The sequence below is a fragment of the Nomascus leucogenys genome, chromosome 21, assembly GCF_006542625.1.
Source record: "Nomascus leucogenys isolate Asia chromosome 21, Asia_NLE_v1, whole genome shotgun sequence".
In the NCBI taxonomy this organism is placed as follows: Eukaryota; Metazoa; Chordata; class Mammalia; order Primates; family Hylobatidae; genus Nomascus; species Nomascus leucogenys.
In genome coordinates, this window is record NC_044401.1 from 726,865 (window position 1) to 744,024 (window position 17,160).

Here is a 17,160-nt window from a genome sequence, read left to right on the forward strand (position 1 = left end):
TCACCTATAACACAATAATCCATTAACAATCTAAAACAGTTATTGGATGTGGTCATACTGGAAGTTCTTAACCATATAGTTGTCTTGCCAATTTTATTTTAAAACAATGAATTGTCTTAATATAAGTCACTGTATTTCTGTAACATATTAATGAAAGGCACAACTAATCCAAGCGGACTTAACCCTATTCAACAACCAGCTGAAAAAAATACTTGGTTCTTCAAGGAAAAAAATTACGAAAAAAAAGTATTTCATTTAGCAGTTGTTAATTTTCACAGTTGCACTCCAAGAGCTACATGAAAATATTCCAAATTACGTAGCAATTAATGAACATGCATGACAGAATTTGTACATTCAACATATCTGGTGGAAAAACTAGTTAAAATGCTAGATAGGACAAATTGGTCTTTAAAATATCAGTTTCCTGTCCTTTAAAAAAAATTACCTAGTCTACCAAGAGAATACAAAAACATAAGGATGTAAGTAAATAAGATTTGTGTTTAGGCTATTACAGTGCAGGTTATCCTCAAGGCCACATACTGCTTCACTGCTGCTTGCACTCTGCTGGGTTTTGATCTTTCTTTGGTTCATAGTCTGGATCATTTTCCTCATCTCCTTCTTCTTCCCCTTCCTCATCTGCTTCTTTGCCTTCTTCATCATAACCATTATCATCATCTTCAATAGCTTCTCCAGTAAAATATAGCACTAATCTTGGGATTATACGCTCAGGTAAAAAGTGACCGATTTCGAAGTTTGCAGCATGGATAGCTTCAGCAGTGTCATCCAGATCTCCACTCTCAGGAACTTCAGGAGGGGCAAAAAAATTAAAGCAAGAGTCACTGGAAACTGTTTTAGTCACAGTTCAAACTGTCCCACGTCCCTTGTGTTTCTGCTGCTTCTTAATGTTTCTCAAAGTGACATTGTTTCCTTTTTTCCGATCTATCTGGCACCCTGTACAACCCAGAATTTCTAGTCCATCAAAAACAAAAGGGATCAGAATCATCTGGTTCTGACCTCATCTTATATGCCTTTGTTGGCACTTCATTTGTAAAATATTCACTGGGTTCAAAGTGAAATTCTAAGACAAAACTCATAGGCTGGCCAGCATCCGAGAACTTCACTTTAATATATTTCAAGTGCTTCAGAATAGGTTCATCATGTTCCTGAAGCATATCACTAAGCAAGTCAACATTCTTAAAAATAGTTAACCAAAATTCAGGAATTCCTATGGGCTCTTCTTTTTCTTCATCCTTCTTCTCTTCTTCAATCTTGGCCTTTTCTTTCAACTCCTCCGAAATCTCGTCTTCTTCATCTGGTTTCCATTCACATTCTTCTTCCGTAGGTTCATAAATTGCATTAATAATCTCAAATCGCTTATCAAATAGAGGCTGATAGAGAACAGCATAGAGAAGTGATAACTTTCAAACCAATGTAAAATATTCAACTTGTGAATAGAAACAAACAAAGAAAAGTAAATTATTAAATTAAAATATTGGCTCCTAGATTTTAGTAGTAAATAAATTTTTTCCCTGGGTTATCACTCAGTAACATTAGCTTTTGGTTATAAATCAGTTTGGACAAGTATTTTCTCCTTGGGTTCTAGTGGCTTTTACCCAAGCCCATAGGAAAGCAGTCTTCCTGATCCAGATTCCCTACTAATAAGGCATCCACAGCACTACTGACTAATGTGATTTAAGATGGCTCATGTGTACGCCCACTTTCAAAAGAGCCTGACCTGAGATAGGGAAATATGGAAGAGACCACCATGGCTGCCCTAGGAGGAATGGGTCAGAAAAGAATGACCTGAAGGAGATAGAATGATTGATAAAGGGCCCTCAGCACAAGTGTCTCAGGCTCAGCTCTCAGGGACTTGGTACTCTCAGCAAATTGGGAACTGGTATAAAAGATATCACAAAGGTGATCTAGTCTAACAGGGGTAGTTCTAATACTCAGAAGATTTAATGGCTTCCTTCTCTGTCTTTAGGGAGTGCTTAAAAGATCTAACCTAGGGATTAAACTATTTTCTCCCTTAGGGAATCTCATTTGCCTTTTCCTTCATTATGCAGAGCAGTTCTGCACTCACACACCCCAGCTTCCACCTCCAGATTTTATCCCCACCACCTATGATGACTTGGCAAACAAAGGGCATTCTAGCTACCAAGACTGCCTCTCAGAATCATATATAACATTTCTTTCTCTTACACACAGATAAAAGACAAAATGAAAATAGTTAAAAATCAGTTCAGGTGGTGGAACTACGGGTGATTTTTTTTTTTCTTCTTTCTGTTTTCAATCTTCTCATATTTTATTTGATTATAATACATATTAATGAGCTCTAACATTTCCTGAGCATTGACTCTCGGCCTGGCACTGTGCTAAGCACATTACATATTCTATCTCACTTAATCCTCTTTACAAGTCTGTGAATTTACATATAAGGAAGCTAAAGAAAGTAAGTAACTTCTCAGTGGGTACTCTGTACATGAACCCTGGTCTATCTGACATTAAAGTCAGAACTCTTAACTACTACATTTATTTGGTTGTAAGATATTGAAACTAGAAACTTAATCATGGGTTTATCTTAGGGAATTGGACTGTTATAAAAATGAGAAGATGGCCGAGCACAGTGGCTCATGCCTATAATCCCAGCACTTTGGGAAGCCGGGGCGGGAGGATCGCTTGAGCTGAGGAGTTTGAGACCAGCCTGGGCAGCATGGCAAAACCCCATCTCTATTGGTTTGCCAGGGGAACCAATCCCGTAAATAGAGGGTTGGAACATTTAGTTCCACCATGCGACCTCCCAGGAGAGGAGAGGGGCTAACAGTTGAGTTAATCACCAATGGCCAGTGATATCATCAATCATGCCTATGTAATGAAGCCTCCATAAAAACCCAAGAGAAGTGAGTTCAGGGAGCCACTGGAGAGCTGACTAGATAAAGGTGCCTGGAGGGTGGTCTGCCAAGCCCTGCACCCCTTCCCACATGCCTTGCCCTAGGCATCTCTCCATCTGACTGTTCTTCTGTATCCTTTATAAAACCCTTTACAATAAATGGGTAAATATGTTTCCCTGAATTCTGTGAGCCACTTTAATAACTTAATAAAACCTGAGGAGGGGGGTTATGGGAACCCTAATTTATAGCCAGTCAGTCAGGAGTATAGGCTGCAACCTAGGACTCGCAGTTGGCATCTAAAGTGAGAGGGAGTCTTGAGAGGCTGAGCCCTCAACCTGTGAGATCTGACTCTAACTCTAGGTAGATGTGTCAGAACTGAATTGTAGGACCCTCCACCCCCATGTCCAGTGGAAAATTATTTGGTGTATGGGGAAAATAATTCACACATCCAGTGTCAGAAGTGTTGTGTTGAGTAGTGTGTGAAAAACCAAAGGATCAGTTTTTCCAATCTCTTACATCTCCTGAAAAGAAATTTAGATTTTATTTCTCCTAAGCTCCTGGATGATGGATTTTAAGAATGAGACCACCTGCCTTTCCCAGTAGGATAAAGATGGATTGGGGCATGATAGCGACTCTCTTAGGGGCTGAATAGATGTACCTTGCAGGGTGAAGTCTCCTGGCATTATTGTTTGTTCGTTTTTTGTTTTTTTGAGATGGAGTCTCGCTCTGTCACCAGGCTGGAGTGTAGTGGCGTGATCTCAGCTCAACGCAACCTCCGCCTCCTGGGTTCAAGCGATTCTCCTGTCTCAGTCTCCCAAGTAGCTGGGAGTACAGGCACACACCACCATGCCCGGATAATTTTTTTTTTTTTTTTTTTTTTTTTGTAATTTTAGCAGAGACAGGGTTTCACCATGCTGACCAGGCTGGTCTCAAACTCCTGACCTCATAATCTGCCTGCCTTGGCCTCCCAAAGTGCTGGGATTACAGGCGTGAGCCACCGCACCTGGCTTCCTGGCACTATTGTTAACAGCACAGCCAAGCCTCAGAGCAGAAACTTTTATTTCTTTTCATGTAACAATTCTAATTATTATTAAAATTGTTATATTATCAAAGGTCTGTTCATTGTGTTTAAAAGCAGAAAAAAGTGTCTAAATATTAACAAATGAAATTCAAAAAATAAAAGTACAATCTATGAAGTAATAAAATATTTCTATAGCAGAAACAATGCATGGCCAGTTGTGGTGGTTCATGCCTGTAATGTCAGCACTTTGGGAGGCCAAGGCAGGCGAGTCACTTGGGGTCAGGAGTTTGAGATCAGCCTGGCTAACATGGTGAAACCCTGCCTCTTCTAAAAATACAAAAATTAGCCGGGTGTAGTGGTGTATGCCTGTAATCCCAGCTACTCCGGAGGCTGAGGCAGGAGAATTGCTTGAACCTGGTAGACAAAGTTTGCAGTGAGCCGAGATCGCAGCACTCACTGCACTCCAGCCTGGGTGACAGAGTGAGTGAAACTCTGTCTCAAAAAAATAAACAAAAATTTTTTGTAAAGTGCCTAACATATGCTCAAGAAGCAAAGTGAGCCCTTCTGTTATTAGGCAAATGGATAAATACAAGAGAGTGAGTTTCACTGTTCAGAGAATTCCTAAGGAAGGGGCTGTATTATAAGCTCAGGCATTCCAAAGTGGTAGTCCCTGCTCAGAAAGTCATGGGCTATGAATCCTCAGGCCTGGTTCTTCAACCAAAATTGATGGCTTCCAAGTTGAGGCCCAAGAATATATATGAAATATCAGTGAAATAACAGCAGTGAATCCAGTCCTGGCAAAACAGACAGTGGTGCTTCTTCACACTCCACCTCTGCCCAGTGTAAAGGTCTCCTTCAAGGTAGCCATAGCTATGGTACCTCTAGATGCTAGGAGTTCTCTCTTTCTTTAGGAAAACGGCTCAGGTATTGAAAAGCTCTTACTTATGTTGTATTGAAATCTGCCTTCTTTAACTTCTGCTCTTTATCTCTACATCTTGACAGGGCAGAACAAATTTATTCTGCCTGTCACACAAGAGCATTTTAAATACTTGCAGACAAGGATATGGTATTCCTTTGGTTGACTATTTTTTCTTCTCTAGGCTAAACGTGATAATTTATGTCAACTATTCCTGATTTCCTGACCCTTACCAACCCATTACTTTTCTTCCAGTTGGTCAAAATCCCCCAAGAATTGTGGTACCTACCACAGAACCCAGTACTTCAGTGTGGTCTGACCACAGCCCACTGCACTAGGACCAGGGCTTCCTATAATCTGTCCTTCACTTCCCTTCATGCAGTCAAAGATTGGGTTGTTTTTTTCCAGCAGACACATCATAATGTTGGAAAATATTCAATTTGTGGATAATTAAAGTCCCCAGTCCTTTCATATGAACAAATGCTCTTCGGGTAATCATCTCCATACTGAACTTATATGATGGTTTTCTTTTTACCCTAAATATAGAATTCTGCAATTATTTCTGATATATTCCATCTTATTGAGTTAGACAAGAAACTCCAGACTGTCTAGACAATTTTGAATTCTGATTTAGCTCTGTAGCTATAAGTATACTTTCCAGGTTTGTGTCACCTGTAGGTTTAAAAAAAATGCCTTTTAACCTATCGATGCATTGCAAAAGTAAAGCAAACTTTTCTGACATTATTGAAAGTGTAGGCTTGGGTACACGATGCAAAATGACTTCTAAATTAGCTACAGCAATTTATAGACAGCCTTTTTCACTTCTCTCCAACCCACCTGCATGACATGTAATACAAAGCACACCAAAAAGAAAAAGAGTCCTACTTAATGTGGGTAGTGAGCAAGGAAGAAAACAGAAAGAAGTAGTGACATTGCTGGTAGCTCTATCTCTATTCCATCCCTGGTCCCAAGATTGGACATTCTTGTAGTTTTGTCCAGGTATTATCCTTTGGGGATGGAAATGGTTCATAATGTTTTTATAGTTCATCATAGACCATGGCTCAGCCTTGCCACCCAACTTCCCTGTCCAGGGAGATCAGAAGCAATAGGTGGCTATCAAGGCATCATTTGAATAGGGTGGATATCAAATACGGCATCCCCATCTGTACAGGACTCAGCCTTTGATAGTTCTTGATCTACCCGCCAGCAACCATTCCTTCCTCCCACTTGCCTTCACCTCCACAGGATCAGTAAGAGCAAAAAAAGTTCTTCTCCTTCTTGATTTATTTCCTCCTACTTAGACCCAGGCAGAGAAACTGGGGCCTAACTTTTATGACCTTGGTGTTAGGAAAACAAAGCTTACTAATAATATTAAGGAATAGAAGTAATTTTATGTCCAGGGCCTGCTGACCAGTATAATGTTTCCTCTGATGCAGTTGACTCTCTGAAACTGAACATATCCTACATAACTTTTACAGCTCCCTTTCCCAAGGGAGATAATCATAACAATAGTCTCTAGGAAATTCCCTTACATGGGCTGATATGTGCTCTCCTTTATCCTCATGTCCCAAGATCAGATAATCTCAAATGCAACTTTGATAAATGTCCTACACAGTCATCAGAGTGGGAGCTGTAAAGCAAGAGTGGAGGCTAGGACTATATTTAGGAGCTGGCCCTAGGCTTGGGCCTGGATTTCAGCATTGGCTTCTCCACCTACCAGCCATGCGATCTTGGGCAAATTACTTACCTCTCTATTCCTAACAGTTGGATAAATAAGAATAGAGTTGATGTGATAAGAAGTAATCAAAATAAGTAACACAAACTAGTTAGTACAGTCCCTGGCATACAAACAGTGCTCAATAAAATTAGTTATTATTAAATAGCCTTCTAATAAATGTGTTCAGATTTCTTTTTCTACTGTTCAATTTCTGTGCTTTGATCTAAAACAATTAAGAAACGTGGTAAGAGTGTTACTAGATTTTTAGAATCCTAGAATGTAAAAGATCTAATCCAACCCTTCGTTTGACAGATGATGAAAATGAGGCTCAGGAAGAAAAAAGGAATTTCCTAATGTACACAATGAATGAGAGGCAGAGCCAGGACTATTAACTAGGTATCCTGACTCCCAATCCTATCCCTAATTATAGCCGCCTTTTTCCCCCTGAGAAAAGAATCAGGATTAACCAAATGCAGATTTAGATGCTAGTATATTTTATATGTAGGAATGTGATAGTTGTTATGGAATATTTGAAAAAAATGTATTTATATATGTCATTCTGTATAGAGAAATTATAAAAATTATCTATAAATTAGTATGCGTAGAAAATGAAGCTTATGTTCAAAACTCCTACTTCCAACCTCCCTGTTTACTCAGCAGCATGGGATTATAGAAAGGACATAGAATTTGGAACGGAGTGAGCTTGGATTCAAATCCCAATTCCACCACTTACTGCTTGCATGACCTTTATTTAGCAAGTTACTTAATCCCTTCGAGCCTCAATTCCTTCAACTGGAAAATGGAGATACCGAAACCTGTTTCAGTGATTTTTGTGGTGCATAGGATATATAGTATGGGAGCACAGAGCCTGGTATAAAGAGATGCCCATCACACATTGGCACCCCTCCTTAGATTTGACTCTCACTTTGCTCTCCTGATTTTGGTGCTCTGCTGGAAGCAAGGCACTGCCAGGTGCTAGCGACATGGAGCCATATTTGAGAGGAAAGATGGCTGTCTGCTTTGTCATGAGTGGGATGGAAACATGGTTCTTGGAGTTTCCCTCAAGGTCACTTGGGAGCATAATGTTGTTTCCTACAGGACATCAGCTCAGGAAGTATGCCAAGGCCCAGGGTTGCTTACCACAGAGAAATTATCTCAAGATTGTTCAATGTCAGGCCTTGGTATTACCGGCTGGCCTTAGAGCTGTCTGTGCACCAGGCTTATATATCCTAATCCTCCAAGTCTATTATCACCTAACAGCAGCTTTTGGTTTTGGCTCTTGGAGTGTCAACTGCTACAGCCTCCTCTTGGTAAGCTTTCTTATGCATTATGTATTTATAAATATTTATGTAAGGGAGAGGGGCAGGGGAGGAAGGAAAAGAAGGAAAGAGGGAAGGAAAGACAGAATGAAGCAAGCAAGCTCAAGGATACCACAGCGATTGGCCTTTGAGAACTAGGAAATAATGTTTTGTTCTGAAAGTTAATCTATACAATCAGTCTGTAATGGATCTGATCAGAATATGCAAAGTCATCTTAAAGTGGTAGAATAGATTCTTAGCCAATAAGACTTTTATATCAGTGGTTCCCCAACCTGGCTGATGATCAGAGTCACTTGGGATGCCTATAAACATTCAGATTCCTAGACCCCTCCACAGATCTAATTATTAGAATTTCCAGTAGAGCTATACAAGCCCGTTATTTCTTTACATGTACCCTAGGTGCTTTTGTGGCAACCAACTTCTTCCTGGTCAGCAGACTGGCTTTGGGAACCACGGGTGCACTGCAAGAAGTCTCAAAAGGATTAACATATATAAAGAGCAATGTGTTGGTCAACAGAGGGAATGTGGGGAAAAGGGCACACATGGTACACTGGCTCTTGTGTGCATGGTTCAGGAATGGGGGCTTCTGCCACAGTGCCTGAAACATCTACATCATCTGGAGCAGATTCCTGTTGAGGAGACAGAAGCTCCAGTTGAGCAGAACCCTATGTTATCAAACATTTGAATAATGTTAACTCCCTTTGTCAAAGTTCCTTGTTCACTGAGCAACTTTCAGATGATCTCTCTTCCCATGCAACTGGCCTACAGGGAGAAAAGGGGCAGATCAGGCCAAATGTTTCCCACTGAAAATTAATAAACTGGCATTCTGGTTATATATCAGTCTCTTGTGGATTAGTTTGAGTCAGCAACTCTTAGTCTGATCAACTCAGAGGCTCTGCCAAGATCCAGTTTCTGATGCTGTAAAGCTGAGGGCCCAACCCTGGACCTCAGTGTATTCATCAGAGTAAATGTGTACCAGGAAGTCAGCCAGTTAGCCTCTCCTGGAGAAAGGAGGTGAGAAGGAACCCATTTCCCAGGGAAACAGTATGGAAGACCTTCTTGATGCTTTACTGGGTGCATGAACTGGGGTGAGGTTCTTATAAGAACAGTTATTTAAAAAGCCTTTTCTGTTCTCAAAGGGTTTTCACATATATTAGCTCATTTGATATTCACAACAATCCTGGGAAGTAGGTCAGGCATATATATTATTATTATTACTTCGGAGATGAGGAATCTGAGCGCATAGTCACTTACCTAAGATTCAAAGTAAATGACATAAGTAGGAGGCGAATCCAGGTCTTTTGACTCTTAGACATTATTCTTTTCACTTCCTCTCTCATTTAACAAAGTAAATACCATAAGCAGACCCATAAAGGAGCAATAGAAACACCTGAATGGGATAGCATGGGACTGTGTTTGCATGTGTTTGTGGTGGGGGCTGGGTTAAGGCTACAGATACGGAAAGGCAAGTTGACAGCACGGCAGAAGAGAAATCAGACCAGTGGTGGTAATAAGAAAGCACACTCAATTTTTTTCTTAGTTTAGAAAAATGAAGTCTGATTCAATTTAATTGAACAAATTATTTACTGAGCACCTATTGTGTGCAAGGCCTTGTGTACTAAGTGCTACCAATCGGAGCAAAGTTTAGAAAAGAACATTTTGAAACATGTATTTTTGTGTGAAAAATGACCCTGAAATCATTTTCCTTCTTTAATCACAGCATCAAAAAATGCAACCCACAACCACGGTATTTAAGAGAAAATGGGAAAGGGGAGAAGCTGATTGTAACTAGAATTCTGGCAGCCAAGACCATTTGGAAATTTGGGCTTGATGACTCTCATTAAGGATGGATGTTTGTGCAAAATTTTGCTGGGCAAATATCAAAGGATGCAGCTTCCTTGACATTTTTCTGTCTTTGTATTTTATGTCTTTAAGTCCTTGATGACTTCACTGGTGACAGTTTCCAAAATAAGTCCTGTTTTTTTGTGTCTTTTTAAATTTTTTTTACAACGGCATGAAAACAAAATGTAGACTCCAGTGGCCCAGGATTTGTGAAAAGGGCAGGTCCCAGGGCTCCTCTTTCTCCGACTCTAACAAGGCCTTCGGCATGATCTACAGCTGGGTTGAGGGGTTCCAGCTGGACGTCTGTTAGCGAGCCCACAAACAATGCCCCACAGCTTGCTCCAGTCTTTGCATTTTGCTAACTGGTTGATCGTGTTTTCACTTTATAAATCTGTACGTTCTAATGTGAGCACTAGCGGGGTAGCAAAGGAGGGAGAGCTAGCTGCCTGTTCCCCACCTGATGGGTTCATGTCTGGCTGGATCAGCCTCCCACCTCTCTGGCTGATTCATCAGGCTCAGTCTATTCAAACAGATGGAAATTCTATTTAGGTATTTTAATAGCATGTATTTAAGATATCCTATTGAGAATCTGATCTGACAGAGGTTTGATGAAGTGTTAATGTGCTGAGAAACCAGGCTCACTAGGCACATAACTTCTTTCCCCAAACCAGATAATTTAAATCAATTTAGTAAGTACTTAACTGAGGGACTACTGTGCACCAGTATGTGTCTAGCATTGAGTTAAGAGAGCCAGGAAAGAAGCAGAATGCTTGGCACACAAGCCCTTGGAAACTTCTACTCTCCCTGGGGAGAAATAGTACATGGATGGATGCATTTGCAAGTTTACAAACATCGTTAACTACTGTGTGCAAGGGGTTTGAGCATATAGTCAGAGTAGTGGCCACAATACCTCTTTTATATCAAGCCTACCTGAAGCAATTCAAAGGCAAATGGCTTTCTATTGTCTCTTGTGATTAAAAAAATGAAAGAAAAGGTCTAACATTGAGCACTTCAGTTGCATATACTGCATACTCTTCAACGCACCAAGTTCCTTTTTGACACCATGCTATTTATTGCTTGTTATTGCCCTGACTTTAGGTGATATCCACTCACCCAATCTGCTGTACTATTCAATTCTGATCCCTCTTTTTTGATCAAATTTGACCTTTTCCAAAAAGTTTTTGCTCCCAACCTTCAGGCAATCATGATAATGACAATATCTTTCTTTCATAGCCTTTACTATTAGTACCATGCCCTTTGGATCTTCAATTTAGTAACAGCATATACTGTCTTGTATTGGTCTTGAATCTTGCAGGTTTCTAACACTTGAATATACAACAATACAGTAAGCCCTTTAAGGATAAAGGTCAACTTACATTTGTTCAGTTAATATTTGCTCACTACTGGCTTTATACTATATCATAATTGCAGTGAAAACAAATAGGTACAAATAAGATTCTTACAAGTAGGGCATGGTGGCTCATGCCTGTAATCCCAACATCTCGGGAGGCCGAGGTGGGAGGACTGCTTGAAGCCAGGAGCTCGAGACCAGCCCTAGCAACACCTCATCTCTACAAAAACTACAAATTTAAAAATACATATATCTTGCTCTCAAGGAGCTCACCCATTTTGCTACTCTGAAATGGAATGATAATCTCCTTCTGAAAAGCACTTAGCATAGTGCCAGCTACAGAGTAAGTCTTCTCTAAACAAATAGTTATTATTTATTTTAGACTAAATGGAAGAGTGGGAAGTGGAAATAAGAACTGAGAAAGGAAGTTGCAACTGTTAAGATGCTTTTGGAGGCAGGTAACAGAAAACTCAAAAGACTTAAACAGTAAAGGAAATTTATTGGTTTTCCTAAATGAAAAAGTCCAGAAGTAGAGTAATGATTGGTTGTGATTCAATGAGGGCTTTGGCTTCATTTCTCTGTGATTCTTTTGGTACTGCTCTCCCCCTGCATTGGCTTTATCCTCAGGCAGGTAGCAAGATGACAATAACTCCAGGCTTCACGTTTACACACAACATCCAGAGAAAGAGAGGATTCGTCTCTTCTGATGGCTTTCTTAAAAGTAACTTACTTCTTTCCTCAAAGCCCCAGCAAATCTCCCTTCTCATTTCAGTGTACCAGCTGAGTCACAAGCTTTTTTTCAACCTATTCCTTGGCTTAGGCTAGTTTCCTGACCCAGGTACAGGCTAGAGGATGTGATTACTATTCCGGTTAGGACTTAAACTGCAATGGCAGTCAACCCCCAAATCTCAGTGGCTATTTAATACAGCTAAAATTTTATTGCTCTCACTACATGCCAGTGTAGTCAGCAGGGGGCGCTCTACCATTATAGTCATCCTAGGACGGAGGCTAATGGAGGCTTCACCTTGACACAGGCTTTAGCAATCATTGCAGCAGAGGGAAGGGGGTCTGGTGAATCACACACTGGCTTTTAAAGGCGTTTGCCTAGAAGTGACATATATTGTTTCTATTCACATTTTACTGGCCAAAGCAGGTCATATGGTCACTCCTCACTTCAACAAGCTGGTAAATACAATTCTACTATGCACCAAGGAGAACCAGAATATTTAGGAACAGCCCCAATTACTACTAATTACCCTTGGCTCAATCAGGACCAGCTGTGGATATGACTATAGCGTCAGCTTCTCTTAAAACACATGTACTTCCTTGGTAAGGGGATCCCTTAATAAAAATCAGATATTATAAGGAAGGAAGCAATAGATGCTAAGTAGGCAAACAATAATGTTTATTATAGAAGTTCTATGAAGGCAATCTGGTTTCAGACATCAAATAGAGAAAGCAAGACCACGAACAGATTGGCAAAGGTTGAGAAGCAGCTACTATAAGAATGTAGCCACCTAGAGATCTGCACAGCAGAAAGGGCCCAGATGAAAATAGGCAGTAAGGCCAATAGTGCATGCGTTAGTCTCTTTGCTGTTGCACTTCCCAGCCCAGGAGTGGGATCATAAGAAGCAGATCAGGAAGAGTAGAAATGATGAATGATTTGACTGGCTTTGTGGGAGGTCTTGGGTTGTTGAAGGATCGAAGAAGTCAAGGGGTTCTCCAAAGGGCAGTAGGACCCAAATCAAATTTGGGCAAAAGTCGTATTTTTAAACTAGGATAAGTCCTTGAGAAGGAACCTATAACAGAAACAAAGACTGTAGTAGATGGTACACACAGATGAAATGTTATTCAAATAATGAAAAATGGAGGACAGCAATCTCAAAGAGATAGTGAAACAAAGGCCTTCTGTCCCACAGGGCCTTACAGGTGTTAAAAATAGATGTCCATGGGAGAAGACAGTGTAAGTTTACATTAGAGCTGTGTTTCTACCCAGGGGAGGCAACGCAATTTATAAAAGAAAGAACTCTAAGACCAGGATCAATGGCTCATGCCTGTAATCCTAGCACTTTGGGAGGCTGACGTGGGAGGATTGCTTGAGGCCAGCAGTTCAAGCCCAACCTGGCCAACATAGTGAGACCCCATCTCAAAAAAACAAAAAAGAAACAGAGAGGGAAAAGAAAAGAAGAGAAACTCTAGATGTGCAGTTAAGAAAATCAGGTTTGAGTCCCAGCAGTGACTACAAATAGCTTGAAATGGGTAAATCAGCATAAACTTCTTTCAACTTGTTTCCTCAGCAGAAGAAAAGGGATAAAAATGCCTCCTCTATCTTCCTCAAAGCTTTATGTAAAGATCGAATTAGACAGGAAAGCCTCTTGATAGACTAAAAAGCCCTAGTGTATGTATGGAATTTTAATACTGAAGTGAGTCGGTGGCAGGGGTTGAGAAGGTTAAGGATATGGGCAAAATGCTATCTCCAATCGAATAGGGCCCAGAGGGAACTACAGAAGTGGAGATAACAGCAGGCTGACAGGCCTTGTCTTGGTCAGTTCTTTTAATTGCAAGGGATAAAAACCCATCTCAAATTGGCCCAAGAATAAAATAAAATGTATTGATTCACATAACAGGAAATCATTGTAAGGGTAAGAATGGCTACAAATGTGGCAGAATTTAGGAGCTCAAGTGTCATGATTGGAAATCTGTCTCTCTCCACCTCTAGTCTCTGTCTTAGTAATCCTTGTAGAAAAAAGAGTGGCTTTTTTTTTCCCATTTCAACAAAAACCCTTAGGTAACTTGATTGTCCTGGAGCCCATATCCAGTCACTGTGATGGGTGTCAATCCCAGCTGAATCACATGGATGGAGAGTGAGGAAGGAATAAAAACTGTGGGGAAGCAAATGAAAACCACTCATGTTCACCATAGGAAGTAGGTTTAAGAGGCTTGTTCCAGAACTGATGATTGCGGAGAAGAGGATACAGGAAAGAGGAGGGAAGAAAATCAAGGGAGGATCCAAGGCGTAGCCTAGGTAGAGTATCACTCAAGGAGAAAGGCAAGTTTAGAAAGGGACTTACCAAGAGCATTTTGGGGGATGGGGAGGTGGTGTGGAAAGACATCTGCGAGTCAAATAAGGGGAGGGCAGTGAGGACATTGTTAAGAATTCCCAAAGTGGCCCAAAATACTTTTTGAGAAATAGCGTAGGAGGGAAAAGCAGCCACTGTCACCTTCTTTCAGTTAGTTCTTTGCTTGGCGAGTGTTTTGTTCCCAACTGTTGGTAGGGGCAGGGGAGGAGGTGAGAGGGGTAAGAAGGCTACATCAGTAGGAAGCAGCCAGACGCCCAAATGATGCTGGAAACATGGACACAGATGCCCGTAACATTGTGATAATTTTATAGCTTAATGAGTCTCAGTGAAAAAAGCAGCAAAGAAATTATCACTAAATTTACTGGAAGTTACAGCCTGTCAGAAATGTGAAATGTGACTGACATATACCACACGGTAGGTCCTCCCCACCCACACACTAAACATAAAGGCCCACCCTGTCTTGCCTTTTTTCCACCCTCCTACATACACATAATACCTGCACACAGGCACATAGCAGCAGGAAAAGATTCTCTTGGAACACTGTCAGAATCATTCTTTAGACCTCCCAGGTAGGTCACTACCCTGAAATGAAAAGCTGGTAGAATAGGGCTGGTCCAATTTTTGAAGCTGGTAGAATAGGGCTGATTAATGCTGACTCTATACTGCACAAATACTGTGAGAGGCAATTTCACTCTGGATCCATCCTCTGGATGCTAACAACTGCCATCACTACCACCCCGATATAGGTACAGTTCCAAGCATGTTCAGACAGAAGGGCCTCACATCCATGCTTAACCAAATGAAGCTATTAGCCCACTGCCGATCCTGTACTTGAAGGCTTGACTATGACAGAGAATTGATGCATACAGATCACAGTTCCAGATTAAGGCACTAGAAGGCTAGGATGAATCCATCGTATGACTCAGAGACTGAATCCCGGGAAAAAATGTAGAGGGTGACTTAGGTAACCTAATTCCTTCCCAGGGGGTTGGGGGTGGGGGTCTGGAATTCCTGAATTCTTACCTCATATGCATATTTCCTATTAATCTCTCCTCTGTAGTTAATGCCAGGAAATCTGTAGTCACAGACCCTAGAGTTCTGGTATTCTCTGTTGATTCCCACATCCCACAAGAGACGTCTTGTACTACTCCCCATTGGATAACGGTAATTATTGCAGATAGTACAGGAAGAAGTATTACTTTAAAAAGAAATAGCACAGAAACACAGAACATATGACCCAGCAATTCCTAGGTACATACTCCCCAAAACTGAACACAGGTACTCAAACAAATACTTATAGAAACATTCATAGCAGCGCTATCCACAATAGCCAAAATATGGAAACAACCTAAATTCATCAATAGCTAAATGGATAAACAAATTGTAGTATATACATATAATGGGATACTACTCAGCCATAAAAAGGAACAAAATACTGATACATGCTGCAACATGTAAAAACCTCAAAAACATGTTAAGTGAAAAAGCCAGACATAAAAGATCACATACCATATGACCCCATTTACATGGAATATTCATAATAAGTAAACACAGAGACAGAAAGAAGACTAGTGGTTGCCAAGGGTTGGGGGAGGAAGGGAGAATGAGGAGTAAATGTTTTACAGATACTGGGTTTTCTTTTGGGGTGATCAAAGTGTTTTGCAACTGAATAGAGGTGGGGGTTATACAATACCATGAATATACTAATTGCCACTGAATCGTTCACTTTAAAATGGTTAATTTTATGTCAAGTGAATTTCACCACACACACAAAAAAAGTGGGGGAATACTGATTCAGCTGGCATACACATTTATCCCCCAATACCCTCCTTTTTTTGTACCTGAAGGTGAAGGTGGATCAGGCATTATGAAGCAACAAGCATTTGCCAAAGCAGGCTACGCATAAAGAGAAAAGGAACCTGGGTCTTTGATATCATGAAGGCAACCACAGAACCACCATTTTTTATGAAAATAAAACTCCTAGATTTAAAAACAAAACAAACAGCACAATCTTTGTTCTTTACAAATGTCCTCTTTAGAGAGTGATCTTAAGGTAGACTAAGCGAACAAATTAATGTGCAAGTCTTGGGCTAGATGTATTTTTGGTTAAGTGGCTTCACCAGGTGCTGGGAAAATGCCCTTTGCTACACAGATCAGCACTTACCATCCGTAAGCATTCCAAACAGGAAGTTCTGGACAAAAAAATTAATACAAAATAGCATCACAGATATCAGGTATAGAAATAACGACAGAAATGGAAAATAGCAGCCCTTTATATAAGGTCCATAGTTTACTCATGGCCTGAAGAAGTTGCCACTTAATTGTTTCTTCATTCGACAAATAGGTATTAATGACTATGCGCCAGGCATTGAGCCAGAATACCACAGGGAGCAAGAAAGATAAAGCTTCTGCTCTCACGGAGCGTACATTCTAGTGGGGCGGAGGAGGATAGATAATCAACATATGAGCAATTTAACATACAATATCTATTAATACATGCATCTAGATCAACACATTGGACTTCCAACTCTCCTCTGATTTAGGACTGGCTCTTAGCTCCTCCATCTCTGGCATAGCTTCACAGGGTGCTCAGGTTCCTCAGTTACCCAGAAGTCAGAGCTTTGTCAATGTCACACCATTGGTCTCAGTAATTAAAAACTTCAGTTCCTTTGCACCATTACTGCAGTTTCCTTCCATTCTATCCTACTTCAAGAAAAAAGCAACAAACAAAATACATTACCCCAACCACCCCCAACCCACCTCCCCACTGGGAAAAAATAAAGCAGAAACAAAACCCATTCGTTCCCAAAACAAAGAGCCTACAAACAAAGTAAAACCTACCTTTCAGGTAGAGGGTAGGAGAGGAGAGGAGGGTGGGCACAGCATTCAGGTAAAAAACTTGTATATGAGGAAAAACGCAAATAATCATTAAGTACAATACATAAGGTTATTCGTGTAACTCTAGCACCTGAAGAAGATGCCCTAGACCAGTGCTGTCCAATAGAAATAGAATTTAAGTTACA

The 17,160-nt window shown here is 40.6% G+C and overlaps 1 pseudogene across 1 annotated transcript; it reads right to left on the reverse strand.

Moving 5' to 3' along the window:
* Positions 1-517: 517 nt before the first annotated feature.
* Positions 518-15,292, reverse strand: LOC101178267 (annotated as a pseudogene). The gene is made up of 4 exons (XR_180007.3): positions 15,161-15,292; positions 10,708-10,772; positions 8,259-8,325; positions 518-1,418 (listed from the first exon to the last, which is right to left on the reverse strand). The product of XR_180007.3 is annotated as a nucleosome assembly protein 1-like 1 (transcript).
* Positions 15,293-17,160: the final 1,868 nt, after the last annotated feature.